This window comes from Kogia breviceps, chromosome 11 (assembly GCF_026419965.1).
Source record: "Kogia breviceps isolate mKogBre1 chromosome 11, mKogBre1 haplotype 1, whole genome shotgun sequence".
NCBI lineage: Eukaryota > Metazoa > Chordata > Mammalia > Artiodactyla > Physeteridae > Kogia > Kogia breviceps.
In genome coordinates this window covers 71,759,850-71,769,404 of record NC_081320.1, presented here as the reverse complement: position 1 = coordinate 71,769,404, position 9,555 = coordinate 71,759,850, and positions in this window count along the sequence as shown.

The following is a 9,555-nucleotide window of genomic DNA, read 5'->3' as shown; positions in this document are numbered from 1 at the left end:
CACAACGTGTGAGAAAGATGGTCTGTAAAAGAGGGAAGGTGCTGTATCAGAAGTACAACAGTGCTTCAGACTTTAATTTTATAAAAAATGCTTTCCCCCCCCTTCATTGTGAAACCTGATTTGGTACTTGTAAAAGGATAATGATAATCTACCTACCCCCACCCAAAAATCAAGCCTGATTTCCAAGTGACGGTGTCCACATATTGCTACGTAAGCCTTTTGGAAGAGGTCAGGTGGTCCTGGTGACCACACAAGCTCTCACCAAGGCCTGTGGCTGTATTCCCTGGCAATCTCTCAGGCCTGTTTAATAAACCCATCCTTCTGGATGAGATCACAGACGTATAGAAAGGAGCAATTATTTTCATTTATTACTTACTTTTCAAAGCAGGAGAGCTGTTGCTTTGAAGTTTTCTTTAAAGATTCCCCATAGAAGATGTCAAGACTCTCGAGCATTTTATTCCAACCACCAAAGCGGCGTCTGAGTGAGTGACTTTTGAAGCTTCTGAGGAGCTTCCCAGGGGTTTGAGGTGTGAGTGGAAGAGAGCCTCGGAATGACAGAAGGTTGAAGGGTTCACACACCAGAAAGATTTGCCCAGAAGCCAGGGGAGTTCGCTTCAGATTCAAGTGTGTGTTGGCAAGAACAGAGCTTCCCTGCCTTTCAGCCAGAGTGAGCTCAGAGCAAGTTTCCTTGCTTTCTATTTACATTTCACAGAGTGGAAAGGTTGCCAGTCTCGCATTTGGTTCCCAGTCCTTAGGCTTCTCTTAGGGGTGTTTTCTTAGTTGGCTTGCAAGTGAGGAGTGATTGAAATTGGCTGCACAGTACCGCTTGAGCAGAAGAATTAGTTGAGATGATTTGTTTGTTCTTCCTGTGTTTTCTCTGTCCCAATTCTAGTTGCATGCCTGTAGCCAGGCTGTGTTTTTTTCTTTTTTGCCTTGGGCATTTTTTGCAGGGCAGAAGGCAGAGGTAGCTGATCTCCTTGAAGTGAGGATGCAGTGGGTCCAGAAGGGAGGATAGGCCAGAGGGCTGACTTTGTGGGCTAGAAGTGCTTAAGGGCATCCTGGAGACTGGGAAGAGAAAAAGGATGGCAGTCCTGTGATTAGTTGGGTCCATGCATTTCTTGAGGTTATCAGGACCTCGGCAAGGATGGCTATATGGGGTGTCCAGAGATACTGGGGCCCTTGGTACAGTGGCTCTCATGACCCAACCATGGTTTCAGAGCAGCAGAATCAATGAGCTGGGAAGGACCAAGCCTTGGAATAATGGGCTTCTCCGTGGCAGCCAGTCTGACCCTTGGAAGGTCCAGGGACATTGGTACAGCTGTGTGTGTGTCCGCAGTAAGGAACGAGGGCTAATTCCCCCTAAACCTACAAGAAAGGACTTTGAATAGAAAGTAACTGGATTTACAGGGCACCTGGGATTATAGACTAAGACTCATGTCCATCTGCCATATATAGACAACATGTACCAAAAAAGAGAGCTCTACCCAAATCCTTGATGAGACAACCATAGGGCCCACAGGCCCCTCCTTTTACCAATGTCATTTTTGGTTTATTTGCAATGTTAGAACATTGCTGCCCACTCCAAGGGAGCCCTACCCCCTCCTTCTTTCCAGCACCATGGACCCTTGATAATCAAGGGTCCAGGATGTAGGAAACTTACCCAGAGTGTAATTTCTCCATAAAAGTCCTTGTATCTTTCAACAAATATTTATTGAATTCCTACTGTGTGCCAGGTGGTATTCTAGGCCCTTGAGAAACATCCATGAAGCAAAACGGACCAAGGTTCTTGCCCCTGTGAAGCTTATTCTAGTAAAATTCAGTACAATACAGGTAAAAAATTCAAGTCACCCTTTCAAGCCCCACATGATTTCATCAATCCCGGATGAAAGTAGTTCAACCCAGTTATTAAGTTATTAAGTTTCTTTTGAATTATGTTTTCATTGGCTGTATATTTCACTTCATATAATTTTATTTGAATCTATCCTCAGTAACGTAAAAAGTACATTATTAACTTTTTTTGTGGTGGTGGGGGATGAGTTTGCCTCTCGAAGATTTCCCAGTTGAAACTGAAATCTGAGAACACAAAGGTGTACCGCACAAGTAGGCCTCAGTCACCCGAGCTAAGGAACCTGGTTCCTAAGGTTACCTGAGTTAAGAATGAAGAGGGACCTGGGATCCTGGAGACTCAGGCCACAAGGTCAAGGTAACCTACCCAGTGGAGGCCAGTGCGTGTGGGATGCTAATGCCGCCAGGTCTTTGCTCAGGCTGTTTCCTCTGAGCTGGGACACCTGCTCTTACTCTTCCTGGCTCATGCTGACTTTTCCTTGTGTCTCAGCTTCAACACAACACTCCTAGAAGCCAGGCTTGAGCACACTACCCTTTAACCCCTTTCCTGCTGAGTTACACTCTGCATGCTAATCACCTGCTCACCCCTAACTGGATCATAGACTCTTGCAAGGTATAAACTGCGTCTTGGTTGAATTTTGTCTCCAGGGTTTAGTCCTGGAACCCAACAGGTGCTCATAAACCTTTGTGGAAGAAATGCGTGAACTCAGAGTCACAGAGACAAACTTTCCGCTTCCCTGGACAGAACTGACTCCTTTACCACCAATTTTAGGGAACCCATGAAAAAATAAACGGTAGCAAAGCAGGCTAAATGGAATGAGAATCTAGCTTGGCAAGCAAGGAAGTCTCATTAGAATAATTAAAAGGACTATTGGGCTTCCCTGGTGGCGCAGTGGTTGAGAATCCGCCTGCCGATGCAGGGGACGCGGGTTCGTGCCCCGGTCTGGGAAGATCCCACGTGCCGCGGAGTGGCTGGGCCCGTGAGCCATGGCCGCTGAGCCTGCGCGTCCAGAGCCTGTGCTCCGCAACGGGAGAGGCCACAACAGTGAGAGGCCTGCGTACCGCAAAAAAAAAAAAAAAAAAAAAGGACTATTAACACACACTAACACAGATATAACTTGAAATGTGTTATAAACTAAATACTGTGGAACATTTGATGGCTCAAACAGTATTATGTTAGTAACCTCTATATTGTTCTACAATTGAAAGCTCTTCCATTCATGCGCCGATATGTCTCAAATCTCTGATTGGAATTCTGAAAGGAGTGCTTCAAAAAGAATTTCCTTTGAAAGCAAATAGATTTACTGACCAAGAACCCTTTTATTTTATTTTTAAAAATTAATTTACGTTTTACTTTTTGGCTGCATTGGGTCTTTGTTGCTACGCATGGGCTTTCTCTCGTTGCAGTGAGCAGGGGCTGCTCTTCGTTTAGGTGCGTGGGCTTCTCTTGTTGCGGAGCACCGGCTCTAGGCATGCACGCTTCAGTAGCTGTGGCGCACGGGCTCAGTAGGGGTGGCTCGTGGGCTCTAGAGCGCAGGCTCAGTAGTTGTGGCGCACGGTCTCAGTTGCTCCGCGGCATGTGGGATCTCCCCGGATCAGGGATCGAACCCGTGTCCCCTGCATTGGCAGGCGGATTCTTAACCACTGCGCCACCAGGGAAGTCCTAACCCTTTGAAATTGCATTATTTGAATTTCCCCAGGGCCCTGTCCTTTGACCGGAAGTTCTCCTTGCTGTAGGACAACCACAAATGCTTGAAGACACTCAGGGCACCCCACTGCATACTGGGAACATGGCTATCCAACATATTTCCTCTTTATATACAACCTATATTTTGCCACGCTTCAAAGCAAGATTTCTAATTGTTCTAAAACCTCATAAAACGTCTTCTTATAGCAACCTTAAGAGGAAAACAATTTGGTTGGCTAAAAAGTAAGATACTTTTCTGTCTTTATTTCCTATTTTTCTTCTTCTTTTTTTTTTGCGGTACACGGGCCTCTCACTGTTGTGGCCTCTCCCGTTGCGGAGCACAGGCTCCGGACGCGCAGGCTCAGCGGCCATGGCTCACGGGCCCAGCCGCTCTGCGGCATGTGGGATCTTCCCGGACTGGGGCACGAACCCGCATCTCCTGCCTCGGCAGGCGGACTCTCAACCACTGCGCCACCAGGGAAGTCCTATTTCCTATTTTTTTCTCTTGTCAGCATGTACTGTAAAATATTGCCTGCTATGTGTAAGACCTTGGGCTACACATGACTTTTGTCAGGGCCGCTCTGCAGACAGGAAATGAGAGAAGACCATGGGCTGGACTGTGGCAAGAGCCAAGGGGGGCAGTGGCGTAGGCGAGATTTCCAAGATAGCCAGAGCCTTGCTGGCCTCCATAAGGAGACTGGGTTTTATTCTGGCAATGGAAAGCAATGAGAGTCTTTAAATAAGGACAACAAATGGGATCTGATTTCTACTTTAACGATGTCAGTGTTGTCGCTGGATGGAGAATGGATTAGAAGAAGGCAAGACTGGAGGTGGAGAAGCCCCTTGAGGAGGGGGTTGTTGCTGGAGTTCGGGAGACGTGATGGTGGCCACAATATGGCGAGGGAGATAGAAGTGGGCGGATGTATTTTAGAGATGGAATTGATGAGGTGTGCTGGTAAAGTGGATGGAGCGGGGAAGGAAGGGACATTATCAAGGATGACAACTAAGTAATTTGGAGAGTTAGGTTATTTACTAAGGAAATTATGGTTCTTGTATCCAAAAGGGGATACCATAATTTGAAAAAAGAAAAAACCACAAAGTTTTATGGCAAATCCAGTGTCACCTAGGATGGCACCTAGGTTAGGATAAATCCTAACTGAGTGGAGCCCAGGATTGAAAAGCCATAGTTGAGAATATGGTCCAATGACCCCAGTGCACCTTTTCTCTAACTGATCCAATGGCCAGCCTCTTCCTCTTTGGTTTCTAGTTGTTCTCCAGAAGCTGCCTCTACCAGGGTTGGCAAATAGGATTCAGTCTGAGTGTGAACTTGATCAATTAGTGGTGACTGGGAAGGTTTCAGTCCAGCCACAGAGGAAAGGACATAGTGATTGTGAGTGAATGGTAAGGCAGATGTCACGCCCCGGCCACCCTCAGCTTAAATCCTACCTCAGAGACTATTGGCCGGCTTTCGTTCAGTTTCCATCATGTCTTAGGGATGGCATTACTGACATTCACAAAATGCACAGGCCACTGCCCTGTCATGTGCTCATTCTGGATGGCCCAAACTCGGATGATGCCACCACCTTGAGCGTGGGTTTGTGAGGATGGATGAACCGTACCGTCAGGCTCTTTAGGAAACGTTCTAAATCTACGCAGGACCATAGAGGTAAATTCCTTCAATAGCTGCACAGATGTGGAGTGACATCCTCTGAGGATTCTGGGAAATGCACGGAAGCACTGCTGGATCGGGGGTTCATGGAGGCTCCACTAGATCCTGGCAAGAAGGGCCTCGGACCCCGATGACAGTGCCCTCAGAACACAATAAGTCCCTCACACTCACAGACAGATGTCACGCCCAGGATGTTTAGTTCTTGAATTATAAAACACCATTTATTTTTATCCTCATGGCTTTGCCTGTCAAGCAATACTTGCTTTAGGGATTTGGCCACGCCAGAACTGAAATTCACCCAGCTGTGGCATCAGTGGGCTTCAGACTCATTCCCCACACGTGAAACACGTCACAGCTCATCACACCGATTGAAGCTGTTAAGCATAGTAGGACAAAAGGGACCCAGACACCTGCATAAATTGTTGAGGTTTTTCTCATCTCTCCCTAAGCCCTAGTTTCCATTTGTTAGTTCTGGACTCTCTCAGGTGCTCAAAAAACCACTTCCCACTTTCAAAGCACTTGTTTCTAAGAGGCTGGTGCAGGAGTCCCATTCCTATCAATTCCTAGGTCTCCTTCAGTCTTGTAAATGTTAGATATAAATGAGAAGTGGAAAAGAAAGCTGTGATTCTCAAGTCCTCTCCAGTTCTGTCTCTCGACATTGATGAGATGCTGAAGGGACAGACTGAGTTTCCTCAGGGACTGTTCCAGGCCATGTTCCTTACAAACCTTATCTTGGTTTTATAGCCTCTACTTTATAGATGGAGAAACTAAGGCTCCTAGAGGTTAAATCACCTTCCCTAAGGTACCAAGTAGCAGAGCCAAGGTTTGGATTCTGGCCTGCTCACTCCAAAGTCATTTCTCTTTCCACTTTTCCACATGACATCCACATCACGTACCCGAAACCCAGCACAAACACCTATAGTGCACTTTTAACCACATTTGAGCTTATTTTTCAAAATTTTATACATCTAGATAGGTTCACCGGCCCCCACGTTTTTCATGGTTCCCCTTGGAAATTATTGCTCTGCAGTTTTTAATCAAGCTGCTGCATTTCTAAACCGGAGCACATACTGCCCTTTGTAATTCTATAAAGAATGTCAGAATTATTATAAGCATGGAACCTCTCCTTACATGAGTGACCTTCAGCAGACCCTGTCCCCTGCAGTAGCCTGAAGGTATGACAGCAATTTTAATTACCTTCTTGGCACTCCCCCGACAGAACATTTTGAGCAATTCCCATGTCAGGGTGGCTCAAAGATTAATATTTAAGTGGGCAGGTCCTCCTTCCTTTGTCCTGTGAAAGCATTCCTGATGGCTTTTTAAAAATTATTAAATAAAAGCAACTACTCGAAAAGGAGGCTATCTGGTTAGAGATAGTATGGGAACTCAGAGACTCTTGAATCTTAGTCCTTGTTTTGTGCCGTCTTGATGTGTGGTCCTGAAAGCCAGTCATCTCTACTGAACTTCTGGACACTTCCATGAGCTGATGCGATTTCCAGGGATGTTTTCAATAACCACACTTTTGAGAAGCCCACGAAATACTTTGAATACCTCTATAAACTTTTACTTATCCAAGTTGAATGCGAACTGATTTTGAAAATAGGGCATGGAAATTACACAGACAATAAAGTAAAGCCATCTGATGTTGAGTCAAATAAGGATATCCTCCAAGTTTTTTATTATGAATCAAGGAGAGTACTTCATTTTATATTTTCTCTTGGAGAGGTTGGTCGCTGTATAGTGACTTCAAAACCAAACCAAACCAAACCTCAAGACAGCCTTGGGAGGTATATGGAGGCTCTGATGGTCATCCTGTTGACAGTAGAGGAAACCGAGACTCTGAGTATTAACCCAAGATCTCTCAGCCAGTCTCTGGTGAGGTGTCTAATCTTCCCCAGCAGATGAGCTAATGAGCTTTTGAGGTCGCCAAAGTAAGTATCTGTATTCCTGCAAACATGTCGATGGAGCATCTGCCTCTGCTTTATATGTCTCTGCTGTGAATACAGTAAATCACTATCATGCCAACATGTTTGTCAGATAAAGTGGACTCGGGAATGGAAACTAAACCAAGTGTGAAAGGTAATCTGGGGGAGATAACACAAGTGATTAATGCAGTATTGATTTGAAGGATGAGCCAGTTCTTAAACAAAGAATTTTCCAAATCAAGTAACAGCTTAAAGAATGTTCACAGGAGTGGGAAATGGTTTTCAAGAGAACTGAAGTGAAGGAGAGGGAAGAATGTGGGATGGGCTGAGGGGCTGAGAGGGGAGCCTGTGCACTTTGCAGGGCGGGACAAGTGGACGCTCTCTTCTCACAACCTTGTCAAAACAAACAAACAAAACAACACATCAGATACTGCGGGGAGCCAGAGGAGTGAAGAATGTCATGGGTTAAGGTGAAATTTAGTACAATTTCATTATTTTTAAAAGCAATCAGCCTGCGGGGCTGTGATACGCCTACATAATCAAGAAGGGTGTCACAGAAAATGTCAGGCTTTTACCTAGTTACGACTGAGCAGCTTGTTCTGTGCTGCATGATTCCATACATTCGAATGTCACAAAGGAAAAATGGGGAAGAAAAATTTCCCTGCAGGGAATAACAGTTGAACATTTTTTTCTTTTTTGGAGGGCATGGATTTGGTTAGAATGAGGGGGAACTTGCTCTAGCATCTGGGGCCTTTCTGGCTCTGTTCGTCTGGTTGGCAGATGACTATGAAAGGGTATCTTCACGTGGGCCTTCATTTACCAAATCTATACTGAGTGCCTAGTATGTGTCAGAGACTGACTTCAGTACGGGGGATAAACTGTGAGCAAATCAAAGAGGCCACTGCCTTTATGGAGTGGCCATTGTAATGGCTGAGAGACAGCCAACAGGCAAGCATGTCAGCCACATGAAGAGACGTGGAGGAGTGGCTAGGAGACTAGGCGTGAAGGGTGCCATGGTGGCTGGCTTAGGTTGGGGGGCCAGGGATGGGCATGCTCCTAAGCGGGCATTTGAGCAGAGAGCCTGGGCAGTGTAGGTGTATGGGGAAATGTCCAGGGAGAGGGCCAGCAAGCCCAAAGGCCTGAAATGGGACAGAGCTTTGCAACACTCCAGCATCAGCAAGGGGCCAGAATGAAAGGGGGTGTGTTAGAGATGAAGTGAGAGGGGTGCCAGGAGCCAGGTCAAGACTTTGGGTTTTATTCTGAAGAAAATGGAAAATCACTGGAGTGTTTTGAGCAAGAGAGTGATAGATATCATCTGACTTACTTAAAAACAAAACCAAAGGGCTTCCCTGGTGGCGCAGTGGTTAAGAATCCACCTGCCAATGCAGGGGACACGGGTTCGAGCCCTGGTCCGGGAAGATCCCACATGCCGCGGAGCAACTAAGCCCGTGCGCCACAACTACTGAAGCCCGTGCGCCACAACTACTGAAGCCCGTGCACCTAGAGCCCGTGCTCCGCAACAAGAGAAGCCACCGCAATGAGAAGCCCGTGCACCGCAACCAAGAGTAGCCCCCACTCGCCACAACTAGAGAAAAGCCCGCGTGCAGCAACGAAGACCCAATGCAGCCAAAAATAAAATAAATTTAAAACAAAAACAAAAGCAAAAAAAAAAAAAAAAAAACCAAAACCAAAAAACCTCTGGCCCAGTGAATCGTGTTAGTACCCAGAAGGCCAGGACTGGGCATTTGGGGGCCCCTGGCAGAATATGTGGTAAATATGCGCACTCTTCCAAGGTGCCCAACCTCAAATAGTGTAGACATATCAAGGGCAGGAGCCACAGAAGGGCAGCTCGAAGGATGGCCACTCGATGGTAGGAAAACATGTGTAAGAGGAGGGGGATGGGCAGGCAGGGGACCCGTTGTAATTGCTCTCCTTTGTCACACAGTTGAGAAGGCAGTTACTTGCTGAAGGAACTCGATGAAAACTGACAATATTAAATGATTGTGGCATTCAGGTGGCAAAATGACACTTCAAATTGTTGATTTTCTTGAACATGTTAAATTCATAGGATGTAACTAAAAGACGAAGCTAACCACACCTAGGCATGTTTTCAGTTGTTTTTTTTAAACTCCCCACATTCTTTTTCACTCTCAAATAGCTTCCTGGACTCTGTTCATCTTTCTCTCTCTGTCAAGCTTTTTCAGAGAGTGGTTTCATCCCTCTATTTCCAGAGGTCGGGGATAACCCTATCTGTCATACACTGGGACCTCTGGCGATCACTCTCCTGCTCCCTCTAGAGAGAGCCTCTCCACCTGGAGAGCTGTCACAGCAGCATTTCAGGCAAGGCCGCTTCACCAACGAGCATCCCCAGAGCCTGATGTGCAGCAAGTTCCCAGAGATGCTTGGCAGTCGAATGAATGAAGGAGCAA